General features: G+C 45.6%; 1 non-coding gene across 1 annotated transcript; it reads right to left on the reverse strand.

Moving 5' to 3' along the window:
* Positions 1 to 18,005: 18,005 nt before the first annotated feature.
* On the reverse strand, positions 18,006 to 18,137 carry LOC120095446 (small nucleolar RNA SNORA17). Its single transcript, XR_015632509.1, has one exon. It is a non-coding gene; the product is annotated as a small nucleolar RNA SNORA17 (small nucleolar RNA).
* Between the last annotated feature and the right edge of the window lie 795 nt (positions 18,138 to 18,932).

Raw genomic sequence — 18,932 nt, forward strand, 5'->3', positions numbered from 1 at the left:
CCTCCTTTGTCCCTTCTCCCTCTCCCCTCCCACAAACACTGCTTCCTCTCCTTCACACAGGCCACCAGCTATTTCACAAGTAACAATAGAAGGGAATGTCCTTGTAGTAATCAGCCACTGCAATTTGGGGGTGAATATACCATTAGTTCCGGGCCAGGGATTCCTGATCAATATTGCCTTCTTAAGACCAACCAGTGTAACAAACCCTCTTATTAAGCAATTCTAAGTCCTGATGCTGTTCCCCATGACTGACAGTCAATCTGTGCTTTAATTAATGCCTGCCCCTCTGTTCACTAGAGCTGCAGAGTCCCCTCACATCCCCACCTGTATTCCCTAGTGCTGTTGCTGGGAAATCAAGAAGTCCAAAACCCAGCTTAACTTGGTCCTTTGACAATAGACCCCAGGGCTTAGAACTAGAACATCCAACATCCGCAAGAGAGTGGTCCCTTCCCATCCCCAACCCCAGCCGTGGAAGAAAGAAACTCTCTTTGGCCCTCCCCACCTCCATACACATTCTCCACCCATCAAATACCAAGGTATGTATCTCCAGAAAGACTCTTCATCCTCTCCTTGCATAGCTTCAGTGATGAGAGACTCAACCACTGTGCAAAACCCTGACTTGTCTCTGGCCATCACTGGGATCCAATTCCTCTTGGAGTGGATTGTACCTCCTTGGATCCTGGCTTTTCATTTCAGGTGTATTGCTTTCTCCTTTCTCTCTGTATTTTCTGTCACTCCCCATTCCAGTAGTCTAGCTATTCCACTTATAAAGAGATTCCCTAGTGGTTGATATTTAAGGTCACATCTCCTGTGCTCACACTAGTGTTAACATCATAATCTGCTGAGCATTTTCTGTGTCACTCCCAGGCTTAGTACAGAGTACTCTGGTTATGACTTAGTTTTCTAACATACCGAGTTTATACAAGAAGTCTTCCCTAGACCTCCCCAAATCCCCTACCTATGTCAGGCCCTATACTCTGAAGGGTGGAAGTTAGTCATGCCCCATGTCTGTGGCTGATGCTAATGATTAGCAGAGAAAAATGGAGCCTAGAGAATGTTTAGAAGAATTATCAAGATAAATTCTAAAATACACTTGGCCCATGGCTGACCTGGGATGTAGGTTATATCATCATAATGTCACTCTGGTAGACAGTGCTCAGAACTTACTCGAGCCAAGCCAGAATAGCCTTACTTCTAAGGAACAGAACTCAGAGCATGTAAATGGCTGGTTACTTAGCTCCAGAGTCAAGCATATTCATCCTTCTGGCCCTTGAAACCTGAGGGATCCCTGACCCCTGCCCATGGCAGAACTATATGGTTTTCCCAACTGCTAATCCATTCTATTTTTCTTACTGTCCCAGGGTCCTCTGTACCAAATGTATCTCCTACCCACCTCCAACACTGATTAATTGGGTAACAGAGGGAATCTGGATGATGTGATGCCTCTGTGGAATGCTATTAGATGGGTAAATGCTACTTTGGAAACAGGACCTTCATTCTCCAAGATGGCTTCCCTTAATCTTCAATGCTTGGTTCCCTGGTTTTTTCATGCATCAAACTGACTTATGGCATGACTGAAGGAGTGGGGTGTGGCTTCCAAACTCTTATCATGGAGATATTCTCTCAATTTGTCCTGTCTGGGTGGAAGTGATCACCATGAATAATGTTCAGTTTAACTGTCAGCTTCATACAACCTAGAACCATCTGGAAGAGAGTTTCAATGGAGAATTTTTTAAACTGGGTTAATTGAAGTAAGAAGACCTATATCATGATCTATATAAGAATAGGGATCTAAGTTCAAATGCTTAATACCTACAAATGGGGTATTCCCAGTGCTAGGGGGTGGAGGGGAGGAGGCATGAGGATGAGTGTGGCTTGCTTGTCAGCTAACCTCACAAAAATTAGTGGACTTCAAGTTTAGTGAGAGACTTTGTCTCAAGTGAATAAGGCAAAGAGAATAAAAGACACTCAATGTCTTTCTGTGACTTGTATGTGTCTTTACATGGGAGTGCATACCCTCCCATCACATACACAAAGATACACACACACACACACACACACACACTCTCTCTCTCTCTCTCTCTCTCTCTGTCTCTCTCTCTCTCACCATATATAACACAGATGATATCACACACAAAGAGGAGGAGAAGGACAAGAAGGAGGTGGCAGGAAGAGGAGTGAAGAAGATGAAGAAAAGAATGAGGAAGAGGAGGAAGAGGAAGAAGAAAAATGGAAAGGGAGGGGGAGGGAGAGAAGGAGGGAGAGAGGGAGGGAGAGGGAGGGAGAGGGAGGGAGAGGGAGGGAGAGAGGGAGGGAGAGAGGGCAGAGACAGTGAGCAGGAAGTAAGGCTAGACTATCAAACAATCAAGACCTACCCCCAGTGACTCACGTTTTCTAGCAAGGTTCCACCTCCTAATGGTTCTACAACCTTTTAAAACATCCCCATGAGCTGCATACTAAGTATGCAAACACATGAGTCTCTGAAAGCCATTTCACCTTGGTTGAGGGACACTATTCCTAGGGAGACACGACCAAACAACCACTCACCTCAGAAAGGGAACCAACGACAGACTGAAGTAGTGATAACACCAAATAGGAATTTATAAACCAATGTGTTTACTGGGGTCACTCACAGCCCTGTGTGAGAGGTTACTTAGAGAAGCACGGTCCACTCAAAGGCAGCTGCATTACCCAGATGGCAACAACTTACTAACGCTCACTAGAGCTCTGTACAACTGGAGAAGACACAATCCCTTCTCCGAAGCAGGCCTGACTGTTTATATAACCTTGGGGATGGGGGACTTGAGAGTCTAACAAGTTCCAGGAACTCCTTGAAACATGGAAGTTGTTTTACTTCCTGAGACTTAAAGAGCTTCCCTCCAGGGTGGAATAGTCCAACTCTTTATTTCAGAACAAATGGCTACACAGTGACAGTCAAATTACAACAGGCGTGAGAACCACCTGCCTCAGAGACACAAGACAGTAAACAAATAGCGTCAAATTCATGGGAGCAGAGTATCCAGCTCTTCCAGGGCATGAACCCCTTAGCCAGACTGGGCTGGGCTAATGCCTGGATATACCATAGAAGGAGTGTGTTGAGACCTGACCTGCATTTAGACTTGAGTGAGGGTGCTAGGATGTCTTCAGCAAGGTCATCTGGGACAGGAAATTCTACCTCAAGATAACTGCCGTGTATGAGTTGGAGAAGTGGTTGGTACAAGCTGCAAGCTGCCCCAGCTTTTAAGACCTCCTGGTCTTGGATCTCATACAAGCCTTCAGCCGCCTTAAATTCATCAAATCTTGAGCTGCACTTTGCCAAGTACAACAATTTGTGTGTGTGTGTGTGTGTGTGTGTGTGTGTGTGTGTGTGTGTGTGTAAGGGGAAATTAATGCATATGCTTCTGATTCATCTTATGTGGAAATGATCAAAATATTGTGTCTGAAGTAGAGTAGCATCTGGGAAAGGCACTGGGTAGTTTTGCCAGGTTTTCAGGTGTCTCAGGCAGGCTAGGTTCCAGCCTCACTGCCTTCCAGTCTTCTCAGGAGGCATAAATACCACGTCCTCCCTGAAGCCTGCCTTGCTACCCCACCATCAACCTCAGAACACATGAGGACTCCAGTCAGAGGCAGTCAGTGGGACTGTTCTCCTTACAAGTCACGGATCCCTCCCCAAGCAAGGAAACTGACCTAGTATGGAAGCTAGACACCCTGATTTATACATTCCACCATGACTCACCTTCTTGGACATTAGAACTCTGTCTAGTATCTGGCCAACCCTCTGTCTCTGCCAGGTGTGCCAGGAAATAAGGCCACTCAGGGAGGGGAACCTGGACTGGAAGAGAGGGAGGCTGAAAGGTTTGGGAAACTAGGGCACTGCAATATGCAAGGTTTGCTCTCTGAGTTCTTGGTTTTTCTGCTTTTAAATTTTCTTAGCCACATGCTCAGGAGTGACACCCAGGCAGAGCAGGCTACCATTCAATGGCCAATTTCCATGTCTTTCCTACAGCACCATGAGTTTTCCCTAAAGGAAAGAAGAGACATTGATCATGACCTGGCCATAGGTAGGTCCTGATGTAGGTTGAAAATCAAGCCCTGATCCTGGCCAGACAAGACCATGACCTTGGCCTTGAATTAAATCACCAACCTATCTGTCAGACAATATGGCATAGCCAAAGATCAGAGCTGATCTCAGCCTCAGACTACGCCCATAACCCCTCCCAGCCTGTGTACTGCTCCTGCCCCTGAACTGTTCCTCAGTTCTGCATGCTTGGCACAGCATTGGCCCCTATCAAGGCAGTGGTGGGCTGTGTCTGTGCCCTCAAGGCCTCATGTCTCTTTACCCAGCTGCAAATGCATTAGGAGCCTAGCTACTGTCTGCCATCTCCCAGCCCTTGTAGGCCACAGAAGTCAACAGTTCTACTTGAGGGATATGTGGCAAGTAAAACTGCCATCTGAACAAGAGGTAACTTGCTCCTTCCCTCACAAGGTTGGTGTATACTAAGTTTCCAGGTCACGGCATTCTTGCTATGACTTGGCTCTGATAGTGAGGTTCCCTGGAACCCTCCCCAGTACACTCTTTCTTCAGGTGGCTTCCTGACTTCCTGATCATGGTAGTTAGATCCCAGTAGCAAGCAGGAAAGACCCAGATTCTGATTGTCCCTTATAAAATGGCCAGGACTTTAACTCCCCTTCTCTCTGGCCACTATGCAGTTCCTTGTGGGTCAGCCTCATACTATTTCTGCAATTCCAAATGGTATTATTTATAACGGTTTGTTTTTTTCTGCTGAGATATTGTCCCATTATTTCTTGTATGAGATTATTCCTGAGGAGATATGAACAAACATTTATCCACACCCCACAAAAAGAAGCATTTACACACCAAAGTACAGATACCACCAAAGTCTAACTTGGCGAACCAATGAGCTTTACTGGGGTTTCTTACAGGAGCAGAAATGACACAAACAGCTGTATCATCAAAGCCCATTTGAGCACAGATGATAGTATATGAAAGCTGGGAACACTGGAGCACACTGCACAGCCTGCAGGATGCTCAGAAGGTTGGAGAGTGAGTGTATTCTTTGCAAGTCCTTAGCTCAGTTAGTCTGAGGCTTTTCCTGACAGGTCAGTTGGTCTCTGATTCTTCTAGGCAATTCAGCTTGTCTGAGAATTTTCTAGGTAGTTTGATTTACCTGTGAGTGTCTCCCAATAGTCTTTACTGCTTATTTATGATTGGCCACATGAATCTGCTCAGTTTCAGGGACTTCCTGAAGACATTGAGTTGTTTATCTCCTGAGCTTAAAGCACTCTCTTCCAGGATGGAATGTTATACTTTCCCTTAGTACACCCTGTTGTTACACCTCCCTAAAAGCATGCTGTCATAAAATATCCTGTTGTTTCACCTCCCTCTTTAACATTCTGTGTCTTAGTAAGTTTTCCTTCAAGACAAAAGGTTTTAATCTTGTGGAGAGACTGCTACATAACACTCCTCTTGAGCAAACATTTAAGATCATTTCCTAAGGGATCCTGAGGGACAAGAACCCACTACAAGAAAGTTAGCTGCACCATTTAGTGCCATTCAAGGGAACAATGCTGGTCTTCCCAGCATAAGTTCACCAGATAATCAGCCATGGGGGACACACTGACGACATTGGTGCCAGGAGTGTAACACCTGCACAAAGGGGCGATGTCTTCATGTGTTCTGTCTGGGAACAGACAGATGTGCTACAGAAAGATCTGGCAAGAGTTCTTAGGAAAATCCACAGAGTGAAAGGTGATGAAAAGAAGACTCAAGAGGGCTTTCTCCCATCGGGACATAGCTTCCACACAACCTGCTAAGCACAAGTAAGCAGGCATCCTGTCACTCTTGCAGAAGACACAGCTCAAAGCTCACATCTTACATCATTCCTACTATCAAAGATCCCTTCCAAAGAGCGTCAGAGAGGGGACGGCATTTCTCTTTTCTTTGGAGGCTCAGTAGTGTCACGTGGTATTTTTCTGGACACTGTCTTGCAGAAGGGAATAGAATGTTTTGTTGGAGTGGATGCTTGAGAGGACAAGTGTGACATTTGGATATAAATATAGCCCCACAGAGCGTGAGAGGACACTCTTGCATCAGTTCATCTTGCAACGCTTTCCTGGTCTTTGCTGATCTCCTCTTGTAGTGACATCACAGAAAGAAAAGTGCCAAAGGACTTCTCGTTTTGGATTGAGCCACTGCTACTGAGTCATGTTTGATGTTGTTGATTAGACCGGACTGCTGATACCACATTTAGAATCGCCCCCAAAGAACTACTTCCAAACAAGTCCACATCCCCCATTTCTTAACCTTTCTTCTCCCCTACCTTTGGTTTGTGGGCGAGAAGGGAGGTTGAAGTGTTTAAGAACCCTTATTAAAGTAGGTTCTGAAAAAAAATCTAAGCCTACAGCACAGAGATCTCTTCTGCCTTATAGAACTAAGTGCATAGATAGAATGTGTAGAGGGCAAAAAGGAAGTCTTTGTGCACATAGATAAGCCCTGGAGAAGCCCAGGAAGAGTTAAACACCATGCTTATCTCTTTAATGGAATGAAGTGCTTAGCCATATGAGCAGAGGTATGCCACTGGGGGAGCGCTTCGAGCTTTCAAAAGCCCATGCTATTTCCAGTTAGTTCTCTGCCTCATGCTTATGGATGAAGCTGTAAGTTCTCAGTAACACTGCTCCAGTGCCATGACAGTATGCTCCCCACCATGACGATAATGGACTCTAAGCCTCTGGAACAGTGGAACCCTAAATTAAATGTTTTCTTTTATAATATGTTTTGGCCAAGGTGTTTTGTCCTGGCAATAGAAAAGTAATTATGCCACACCCAAAGCAACCCCTCTGACATGAGTTTTGCCTCTGTGGTCCTCTCCCTTTGAGCATAGGTAGGGCTGGCAGTGTGTTTTTAATTCATCAGAGTACTGCTAAGGTAGTATAAAGTCACTCCCAAGGTCACCTTACCAGGCAAGGCTTGAGTGACCTCTAACCCCAACAGCCTCCACCTAGCACCCATTGAGAAGCTGGAGTGCCTTGTCTCATGGCTACATGGAGACATATTCAGGTGGACACTGGATGAGATGGGGTAGGAACAGAGTCCACCAGATGAGATCTGGCGCAGCGTCTAAGAGGCTCTGAGCAAAGAACACAGGAGGTGCAGTCTCACCATGAGTTACAAACAGAAAGAAAACTTAAGTCCTTCATTCTTCTAAGTACCCATAATGGTGGTCACCCCTGAGCAGGACCTGGCTCCGGGCTCTGGGACCCTTGGTTGAGCTCTGCTTCAAAAAAAAAATTCACTGTTGCTGTTCACAGTGTTGCCACTTGAAAATTACTCGTATAATTAGAATATTAATAAAAACATTAAAAAGGAAAAAGTATTTGTCCAAGCATAACGCCCTTTTATGTACACAGTAGCCTGGGAGGCATCATTTCCACTTTGCAGAAGAAGAGACAGAGACCAGGGGGAGGAGCTGGCTTGTGCAGATGCCACCAGCTTGTCAGCCACTGGGTCCACACTGTGACTTTTCCCTGGGCTGTTGTGCTACTCATGTGCCTGGTAGGTAAGGGAAGACAGTGGGCCCTCTAAAGACAGCCACATTAGTGCTAGGAAGTACACGTGCAGCCTCTTAATCCCCTCTGCCATGGACAGAACATCTGTGCCCCCATGCTGAATACCTTTATTGAAGCCTAAAGTCCAAGTTAGTGGGACTATGGAGAAAAGTTAGAAGAGAATGGACCCCTATGAAGGAAGTGGTGACTCGTAAGGAGACAGAAAAGAAATGACCTCTTTCCAATAGGTCACAGGCCACATCTAGAACATGCCATTCTGAGTATCTGTGTAATTTCATGGTTCATAAGAGTAACTGTATCTGTATGCAAATCGGGATAGGTCGAGCTCAGGGGTAAAGACCCTGCTTAGCATATGTGACATCCTGGTTCTATCCCTAGTACTGAAAAGAAACACACAAGACAACTTGTACTGATGACAATCTGTAGCATATGCTCCCCTGCCCAGGGTACCGAGGCCACATGGTTCCCCACAAAAGGAGGACAGTAAAAACATGGGGCTGTCAAGGGAGTTTCTCCTTTAGAGGAGGAGGTTTGAGGCCTCCATGCCTCCAGCATCCTCTGACTCAGTCTCCTGGGAGCCGCCTTCTCTTCCCGCCTGGCCCAGAGTTTCAGTACTCTGTGTCATTCACTTCTCTGGGGCCCCAGCACCCTGTATTGTTGAGAACATCATGTTTGACTTTAATCAGAGCTGCTGTCAAGCACTCACCCCCTCCTTTTGTGCTTCATTGTCCTCAAGGGAGAAAAGTTTCTTATGAGCATCATTTTATACCAACCTCCCAGACACACTGAGATTCTGCACTTCCTGTAGCTGCTCGGCTGGTTTCTGCTCAACCTAGAGCCTCTTTTTACCCATCTTGGGCCCTCAGGTTCACCATATAGGCAACCAGGGGTTGGAAATGGTCTACAGGGTATTCCATTCTGAGCATCTGTGTAAGCGTGAGCCCATAAGAGTGTCTGAATACATATCTCAGCATCTGATCATCTCACCCAGAGTACTGACTGAGCTTTCTTAGTGCATGTCTGAACACTGCATTCCCCTGCTCTGATAACCTCTGTCTCCCTAGTATTTAAAGCTCTCATCACTTAGCCTCAGCACCCCATTCTGCTTCATCCCCTATCCCTGCCTCAATTCTCCATTGTTGCCACCAACAAGAAGTCCATACCAAGAGTTCCTTTGCACAATCTTGATTTTATAAATCTTGCCCCCGCACCCCCAGGAATGGCCTTCTCTTTACTTTATCTGGCTTTGCCTTTAAAATACACTTTAGATACCAAGGTCTTGGGGTTGTACTAGGCAGGATCTTAACCTTTGCATTGGTCTCCCCTGTTCCTGCACATAGACCAAAGCCAGCATTCTCTGCTTTGTGGCCGAAGTCTCTTGGAACCAGATAAATCCAAGGTAGAGCCCATGTCTGTTTCCAGTGTTGAGCACTGGGCATCCATGCAAGGATAGCTGTCAGACACATGATGGAGACACATAGGGATGAACAGAATTCATCTAACAGAGCCAAGAAACTCAACTAAACTCCCACAGAGCAGAATCACAGAGTAAGATGAGCAGTTTGGGAAGTGAGCATTCCGGGGCTCAAGTACGGTACGAATGCTGCCACTTAGGCGCGTCACTCTGTCTGTATTTTCTGTCTGTAGAATGGGAATATTGAGGCCAGTCTTACCAGACACATACAGTATCTAGCACATACTGGATGTTCACTCTTTGCTCCATCTGCCCGCTCCTCTGTCAATCCATCCATGTATCCACTGACAGTGATCAACCCACTCCATCTGTGTAATCGTTAATATAATCTATCCATGTGTCTATACATGTAACCCACTGATCCATTCATACCACCAACCATCTCATCTTTTCAGTCACTCATCCGTGTAACCACCCATATCAACCAATATCCCTAGAGGGTTTTCTAAATGCTGGACACAGTTCTAGGCTAAAGACACTGTGGAGAGAACCAAGGCTAAGACAGTCTGACATAGTGTCTCTTTCTTGTTCTGATACTTGATATTATGACTGTTGTTTCCACAGCACCTCTGCTTCTGGTACATGACTTGATGTGTCTATACTAGTAAGATGGACATGCTTGCCTGACTCATCAGTTCTTTATGCACCCTCGAGGCTGTGATCTATGGGTAGGGTCTACTCTAAAGGGGAGCCTCAGAGATAGCAAAAAAGGTAGCATAGGATATAGATCAGGACCTATATAATAAAGTCTCCTTGTAGCAATACCCTACTACCATCTGGACCATTATTTGCCTGACCATAACCCATACTTTCCCAGACTCCGTGCCCCCAGCTGATTATTTAGTCATTCTTAAACTTATTCTGTTATGGTTTCATTTCTTTGCTCTGATGAAATATCCTGACAAAAACTAACTTAGAGGAAAAGGCTTTATTTTAGGTTACAATCCCAAGTTGAAGCCCATCACTGTAGGGAAGTCATGGCAGCAGAAGCTTGAAGAAGGTAGTAACATAATACCAATGGTCAAGAGCAGAGCAAACTCAATGCATAAAGCATTGATTGCTTGCTTGCATTCAGCTCTACTGCTCTACTCTTATACAATTCAGAAAGCATTGACTAGAGAATAGTGCCTCCCACAGTGGACTGAGTCTTCTGACATCGAATAATTAAACTAAGACAGTCCCACAAAGACACACTCACAAGCCAGCCAAAAGTAGACAATCCCTTATTGTGATGGTTTGAATGAGAGTGGCCCCATAGGCTCATATGTTTAAATGTTTGGTCTCTAGTTAGTGGACTTGTTTGGAAAGAATTAGGTGTGGTTTTGTTTGAGAAGGTGTATCACTTGGGGTGGGCTATAAGATTTCAAAATCCCATACCAGTCTCTCTCCCTCTCCCTCTCCCTCTCCCTCTCCCTATCCCTATCCCTATCCCTCTCCTTCTCCCTCTTCTCTCCTATTCTTCCTCTATTTCCCTCTCCCCCACCTCTCTCTCTCTCTACCTGCTCTCTGTGGACCAGGATGTAAAGCTCTTAGCTAGTGATAATGGACTAACCCTCTGAAAATGTAAGCAAGCACCCGGAGGCCTCCTTTTATAAGTTACCTTGGTTACAGTGCCTGTTCATGTCCACAGAACAATACCTAAGAAAGACACTCATTGAGATTCTCTTTCCAGGTGGTTCCAGGCCATGTCAAGTTAACAAAGCCAACCATCACGCAATCCCATAAGGCTGCTATAAGGATGAAGTGAATGAACATAAAGTTCTAGAATGTTCTTGCAATGTGATAAGTACTGCAGGAGCATTTGTTTTCGCTATTCTATCATTAAGTACTCAAGACAACTTGGTTATGGTGGTGAGGCTCATTGCCCTCAGCTTACACTAGGGAAGCAGGCTGGTTGGGAATGAAAGCAGCCGAAGGATAAGTCTAGAAGAGGCACAGAGGTTAGAAAGCAACATAGGACTGGTTGGTAGAACTTTATCCTCTCCTCTGCCTCAGTGAAGGGCTGAGACCAGGCTAGCTCAATAAGAACATCATATTACTCCTCTGAACTCTCTATAGCTCCTCCCAGGCCAACAACTTGGCCAGAAAGAAATGAAAATGGGGTTAAAGGCAGCATCACCATCCCATGTGAGAATTTGATCTTAGAGTTAATCATCCCTCACCACACACACACACATCACACATGTTTATGGAGCATTGTCTGGGGGACACCGCTGTATTCAAGCAGCACCTTCATGAGACGTTGTTTAGAGGCACTTGTGTCGGTCCCAGCAGTCCAGATCTCATGCATCTGCCCATCTGTCCTCCAGACAGGAGCTGGAGGGTTTACGAACATCCAATATGTTATTCTCAACATTTTCCAAAGTATGGTACTATGGCTTGGTGTCAAGGTTTGCTCAAGGACAGTGAGAAAGTCAGTGGCCAAGGCAAAATAAGAACCATGTATCCTGAACTTCTTTCTGGCATGTTCCCCCTTTTGCAGCTAGGTTTTCAATTGTCTTGGGAACTCCCTCAGGAAGCAATGAGCAAGAAGGATACCCCCAAGTCTCCTCCTAATGAGGTATTCCTTTAACTACCCGAAGGGGACTTTGGGGGCCCAACTCCATCCTTCCCTGGGAGCCCAGAGCCTTGGTGGGATTTCCCCAGGCAGCTCTCTAGGTATCTCACGAGCTCCTTGCCTGGCTGCCTTTTGCAGTACTAAGCCTGTGATCCCAACCCCTTCACCTGCTTTTTATTCCCTCTAAAGGTGACTTGGTGACACGGTTCCATGAGGCCCCACCTCAAGCTTCAGTTATTTGTGATTTAATGAGGATCCTTTTAATTATAACATCTGTTGTTTTAATTACCAAAGGAATTATAATGAGGCTCCCGGAGGAAGCTGAGCCAGTGCAGAGGCTGGAAAAGGATGCTCAACATCAGAAGGCCCGCCGGGTCCTTGGCACAGTGACTGCCACCAAGCGTGACCCGTCATGGAGAGTACTTCATCTTCATTTTAATTAAGCTTCAGGGGTGAGGCAGGCAGCCTCCCCATCTCAGGAGCTGAGCAGTGGGATCCAGAAGAGGCTGGATTTAGGAAGCTTTTGGTTCTACCGAGGATGCAAAGGACAGTCCCACTCTCAACTTGCTGATGCTGGGGAAGCAGACATCTGCCATTCTAGGGGGGGATGCTGGGAAGCCTGGCTCTCCCTACAGCCCAGCTGTGGGACGTTAGCCAGACCAGAAAACCTGTCGGATCTCAATTTCATCCTGTAGATGGTAAAAGTGATTCACCAATGATGTAGGACCCTCTACAGGGGATGTAACTCTAGATGTGAATCAAGCCAATTCGTTCTCCATATCCAAAGCCTTTGAAGCTCCAGCCCTGAAGAAGGTGTGTCTGTCTCCCTCACAAAACTCAGTAGTTCTTGACACTTTGCTGCGTTCAATCAAGGGAGTGCAGAATGATGCCATGTCTGTGCAAACCTCGCTTATTTCTGTCTTTGCCTCTTGCTGTCTGCTAGGATGTTGAGAACAGGTCTGGGCTTGCCTGCGGAGGATAGGTTTCACACAAAGGAGAACGGAATCCACTTAAAACTAGTTGCTATTCCACCAGTATCGACATTAGGCTAACTTAGTCTACATTGTGTGAAACAGTGGCTTTGGAGGCTATGCCTTGCCCCAAGAAGCTCCATTTTACAAGCAGCTTTTGACTCCATTTTGAGTGTCAGCACAAGAAGGGATGGCCCTTCACCTTGGGGGATACCTATGCTTCATCTGTTCACCTATGAGGCACTGACAGATAAACACCTTATTCCTAAAAGTAAGAAGAGTGCCTTCTATATACTTATAAGATACGTTGTGATCATATGAGCACATTCATGGGTATATTAAAATCGTATTAGGAAAAGGAAGCCAGGGAACTTAGCAAACTCATCAAAACAAAGAAAGACTGTGACACCTTTACATGGACCTCATGATGAGGAAGATAATATATGTAGACTTAGATTTCTCAAAACCTGCTTAAATAAGGATTCTTAAACTCTCCAACCTCCCTTCTAGCCCACCACCCACCAGAGGTAGTGGGGGTTGGGGGAGGTTATCAGGACATGGGGAAAGTGGACCTGTTTAGGAATACTTCTTTGGGGGCAATTCCAGTCTTCATTGTCAGGATATCAGTAGACTGAACTACCAAACAGCTCAGTCCACTGGGCAATCGCCAATCATGAAGCAGCAACAACAGCAGTTCCATCCAGAAGAAAATGCAAGGCCAATCAGCCCAAGTCTACGGAAGTAGCAAGAAGTTGCCAGAATATCACAAGAAGTTCTTTGGTGAGTTACTCTCTACAAAGTCACGACAAGCAAAGACCAGCAATGTAGTGCAAGGCCAACCAGGGCCAGAGCAGCAACAGCAGAGACTAGCGAAGCTGTTCAAGGCACGCTAAAGCACAGGAAGCCTTACCCCAGAGTCTGTGGGCGTATTTATATTCTTTCTAAACATCATGCCTCCTTTCACATGTCTGCTTCAGTGAAATAGCCTCTCACTTGCATCTCTCCCAGCCAAACATCATATGACATAACTGAGTTTCCAAGGAAACCAGAAATGTTCACTTCAACTATATGATTGGGATGAGCCCCATCAAGCTATCATCTGGCCACCCAGTATGTCTATCAAGGGACTAAGAGAGAACTCTTGACTGTCCAGGGTTTTCAGCTTGTCTCTGATCCACTCTTGATGTGACCTAATCAAATTTCCACTCAACTGTCTAACCTTTCATGCTCCTCAACCCTTCATCTCCACAGCTTCTACAGCTATACCTTACTTCAGCAGCTGAACTACACCCCAAGGCCTAGCTCAGTTCTGGGCCTGGGTCCTGACTCTGCAGAGGTCCCTCAAAGACCTCCAGCATGTTCACTTTCCAATTCCTGTAGCTCCCGTTTGCATTGCTCTCAGGTCTCCATGCATGCCTCATCAGAACCCTGAACTTTGCTGCAGCCTCTTTACCCCTTTCTGTAACCTATGGGGTATGCAATATGTGATTTGAATTAATATTAATGTTTTAGACTAAAGTAAAAGAGCATGTGTTTGCCTCAATCAGCTAGCAAGCAAAATCAGCAAAATCGAGACTACTCGGTAAATTAGAAAACAGAACTAATGTAGCTGATGAATTTATTGTCATTCAATAAATTCTGAGATCGGAAAAAGACACAATTGTGTCTGCCTATATTTCTAGTGTAGTAGACTCAGCCCAACCAGCTTTTAGTCATAATAAGGAATCCAGTCAAGGTCAGTGGAGTCCTTGGGTGGCTTCAAGTGACCTGTGAGCAACAAACACAGTGGTCAACAATTCCAGAAAATTTATAGAAATTTCATGTACATTAAATGGTATGTAATGTATACACTCCTCTGGGCTCTGAGAAAATTGAGAAATAAATAGGAAACATATAACAAAATGGCTTTGCCCCCCATGAGATTTGGAAGAAAGATGGACTTGAAATTTTGAATAAAGCCTGGCTTTCTAACAACTGCAGGTTGTAACCCATGCCTATCCAGGTGAAGACATCACAAAGAAAGGGGGGAAACAGCCTGCAGCCACAGTCAGGCTAGGCAGCGAAGAAACCGTGGCCAGAGAGACCAAGGTACTTACACTCAACCATTTAACCTCGCTTCATACCTAGTGAGACCTTTCTACCTTGAGGATGAGGCAGCAAGGACAAGAGAAGAGGAGAACTGTGGACCTACCCACTGAGGAACACACAGATTCCTGTTTCCATTTCTTACAGGCCTCGGCTTTGGATATGTGAGAAAAAAGGATAAAAAGGTTCCTGCTATAAAGACCGTGATAGAGACGATGATGGTGCTGTGGTGCTGATGAAGATGGTAATGAGAAAGATGATGGCAAAGAGCCTACATATGATGAAGATGCTTATAGAGTAGATGGTGGCGCTGATGTGAGGCTCCTCTTGGAGAGTTACGAATGGTTGCCTGTTTACTCGGGGAGAAGACACTCAGGACAGACCAGAGAAACAATTTCACTCGAATATAGCTTAGTGAAATGGCAAGTTTGTTGAGGTTATTTGCAGAAATATGAGTGAGGGTTTATACAGGAGCATGAGTTATTCGAAGGCAGATGCATCACTAAATATCTCCTCCAGCATGGATGACAACTCAGACTGAATCCCTGAGTGCCCTGTATGAGGTGCAGGCAGTTTGGCTATTTGGAGAGTCTCTTATTCGCAGCAAATGTTACTGCTTTTATAACCTTTTGAGGACTATTCAGAAGAAATAGATACTTATTGGGTGGTAAAGATGGCTAGTAGGGGTGATGGGAGAGATTGTTCTAATGCAAGAAGATGGTTCTAATGGAGAGATGGTCCTGATGGGAGAGATGGTTCTAATGCAAGATGATGGTTCTGATGGAGAGATGGTCCTGATGAGAGAGATGGCAATGAGAGTGATGAGAGTTGCGATGGAAGATTGTGGTGGTTGGAGGTGGTGCTAATGGTCATGACAGAGCCATGGTAGTAATGGTGATAATATTGGTTGGGATATGATGATAAGGGGACAGACAATGGTAATGAGAATGATGGTGTAGAAAGTGAAGATTGTGGTGATGGGGGTTGTGAAGACAATGGTATTGCCAAAGATGTACACACTTGTAAAATGCTTTCCATCAGCAGATTCTACCAAAAAGCCTACCAGTTGGTGGCTCTCGTGGCAAGCCAGCCATTCTACCAGTGAACAGACTTCACGTGTTTACTCTTTGCCAAGGAGAAGTGGTTGCTCTGTGCTTTCCCACCCCTCCAGAAGTTTCTCAAATGTGCAAGGGTCCTTAGAGCCAGCCTTATATCCCAGTGTCCCTTCTGCTTGCATGCTCCTCTCTATCTTGCTCATCAGAAGAACTTCCTTCTAGACTCAGTTCAAACGTCTCTACCCATGGCTTCTTCACTGGGTTTACTTCACGGCCATAGGTCCTCTGCCTTTAAAGCACCACACACATCCACCAATCAGAACACAAATCATATTCTCCTAACATCCTGTTCACTTACCTTCTCCTGCCCCCCCGAGGACAAAGAGGATACCTTACCATCCAGCGGATGTGTGCATGATTAGCATTGAACGGTTGGAAAGTCAACCCATTCAGTCCTACCATTGCCAAAGAGGGACAGAGGTCTGTCAGGAGGCAGAGTGGTTAGTTCAGAATAGCTTGGGTCTGCCTGGATGGAGACTAAGCTGAGCAGGGCAATCAGTGTGAACATGTTGACTTATCAACCTGGCTTTCTGAGAATTGACTTGTTTCTTTTTAAAAGAAGTTATTTTAACAAAAAGAAGAGGGGCCTCACTCAACAGGGTATTGACTTTCTGTACCACATTTTATTAAGACTTACCAGAGCTGGAGGTCTCTGAGTCTTCCAAGGGGGCTGTTTGTGCAGGAAGCAGAGTTACGGAGAAATTACACTCAGCAGCTGTGTCCTTTGAAGCTTTTAAAGCAGCCAAGGCCAGCCGGCTCCCCAGTGCTGGTGGTTGGAGGAATCGGATATGCTTCATTCTTGCCAGCTATGCAAGCACAGAAAGATCCTTCCTAATTAGCCACATTAGGTAAATATTCTTCCACTAGATTCTTGTTTAGAGAATAGATGGATGCTGGTAAACATGGCAGACAGCTGCTAATGAACACGGCCTTGGAGTGAATTGATGCTGAGCCACCGTTCTGTGTTTAATGGCTTGCAGGGTTTAAGCATACAGATACATACACACCCTAGTACACACAGACACACCTGCCCATGGTGTTGGTGCCACGCAGCAGAGGAAATTGAGAATGGATGAGAAAGCCTTCAAAAAGATGAAAATCTAAAAGAAATGGGGATTTGGGTTATGGTAAGATGGATGGCATATCGGAGAATGAGGACCAAACAAATGTGTCATTACCCTGGCACTCTTCGGTTCTCCCTTTGCTCCTCCCTCATTAATCCTAGCACACCTCCTGTTTACCAGGATTCATCTTTTTAAATATTATTCTGTGCTTTTAAGAAAAATTTAGTTATACCATTCCCCCTTTTTCTTTCCTCCAACACCTACCATGTACTTTCTCTTGCTCCTTCTGGAAATGTGACCTCCTTCTCATTGTTACACACACACACACACACACACACACACACACACACACACACACACACACCATACTCAGTCCATTAGTGCTATTCGTATGTATATGATTTCCTGTATATGGTTTCAGGGTTAACTTGCTTAGGCAGCCATATTGTTGGGACATCATAGCCAGGGCCAGCTCTCCCATCATGCTAGGTGAGGGGTGGGACCAGTTCTGCACAACTTTCAGACATCAACATGTCCCAAACTAGGGATATCTGCCTGGCACAGCAGGGCCACAGACTCAACCAAGTCCCAGGTGGCATCACTGCCTACTCACTCCAGGCTACTCATATCACCTCACTACCGTCGAGTCTCCAGTTCTGCCTCTTTGTTGTGCCCACGCCCTTCTGTTTCTCTCCCTCTGCCATCTCTCCACCACTTACTTGCTCCTCTCAGTGGTAGCTGGAGACTCTGAGTGTGTGGGGTCATCTTGAAAGAGGTCTCAGGAGTGCTATGACCCACTCATGCATTATGTTTCTGGGCAGGGGTCATCTTGTTCATGGTCTGTGCCCTCAGGCCTGCGTGTGTTGGACTGGTTGTCATCTCAGCATAGCTCCCTGTCCAGGCTGGTGATCATCTCTGGCTCCCTCCTTGCACAGCCTGCCTGAATGTTCCCCTGCCAGGGTCATCTATCTGGCTCACTCCTGCCCAGGACCCATAGTCCCAGGTAGGGTTTTTCTAGCTCCCAGCTAACTCCCCATCCTGGGAGCCCATCTGGACCTAACTGGCACCTGACTGGAGGTCACCTTAGTCTAGCTCCCTGTCTGGGACCCTGGCATCAGATTGGTGGTTGTCTCATGCTAGCTTTTTTCGGGGAATGTTAGGCAATTATTCATTCAGATGTTTGTAGGTCAGAATAGTGAGTATAGACATAACCTCTCTCCGCTCTGCCACCTACTGACACACACATGATATAGCAGTCACACCTGCAATGCTTCTAGGGGCAGGATGGTTAAATTACTGGGAGGCACACAGTCATAAAGGTGATCAATGACACTTATACTGACCTTTTACCTAGGCAGGTATTATCCCCCAGCAGTGACTTCCCATCCCTACCGTCTTCATCTACTGATCTCTTGTTTTGCAATCTGACCATTGTTTGTCCCTGATTTCTGGTCTCGCCTTTTCTAATCACACTCCCTGGCTTTGTAGATCACATGGAAACAAATTCTACTTAGTTGATTCCGTTTTCTCGTGATTGAGCAAGAGATTCCAAGATAAAAAGAGACTGCTCTTGTCCAGACTGTGAAGTCAGTTTGGCAACCTCTTCGCAACTCCATGGTATGTGACCAGAGTCCTGTGCCAGGGGCTGACAGAGTCCCAAGTAGAATCTAAGAGACACTCTCCAGGTTTGCAGACAGATTAGCATGTGGCATTTATAGCTGCTGGGTCATATCTGGTCTCCCTGTAGGATTTCTTTTTCTGCGTATGGTTTAATAATCTCTTTCACCTCCTCTTCTGGGCCATCTTATGGAGGTTTGCTAAAACAGAGCCTTGGAAGCAGCTCACCCTGCCTTCGTTGCTGAGTTCCTTTTATGTTTTATGTGCTGCTATTTGTTCTGCTCTGTGCTGGTTGTCCTCATTATCTTTATTATTTTATTCTTCCTAGTTTCCTTTTCTCTTTAAGATTGTTGAGTTGATTGCTTGGGCTGTGGGTTAGATGCAGCTGTTCTAATTCCCTAATAACTTCATTCTGGACTATAAATTACTCCATCAGACAAGCCTGGTGTGTGGCACTTTCAT

This window comes from Rattus norvegicus, chromosome 10 (assembly GCF_021556685.1).
Source record: "Rattus norvegicus strain SHRSP/BbbUtx chromosome 10, alternate assembly SHRSP_T2T, whole genome shotgun sequence".
In the NCBI taxonomy this organism is placed as follows: Eukaryota; Metazoa; Chordata; class Mammalia; order Rodentia; family Muridae; genus Rattus; species Rattus norvegicus.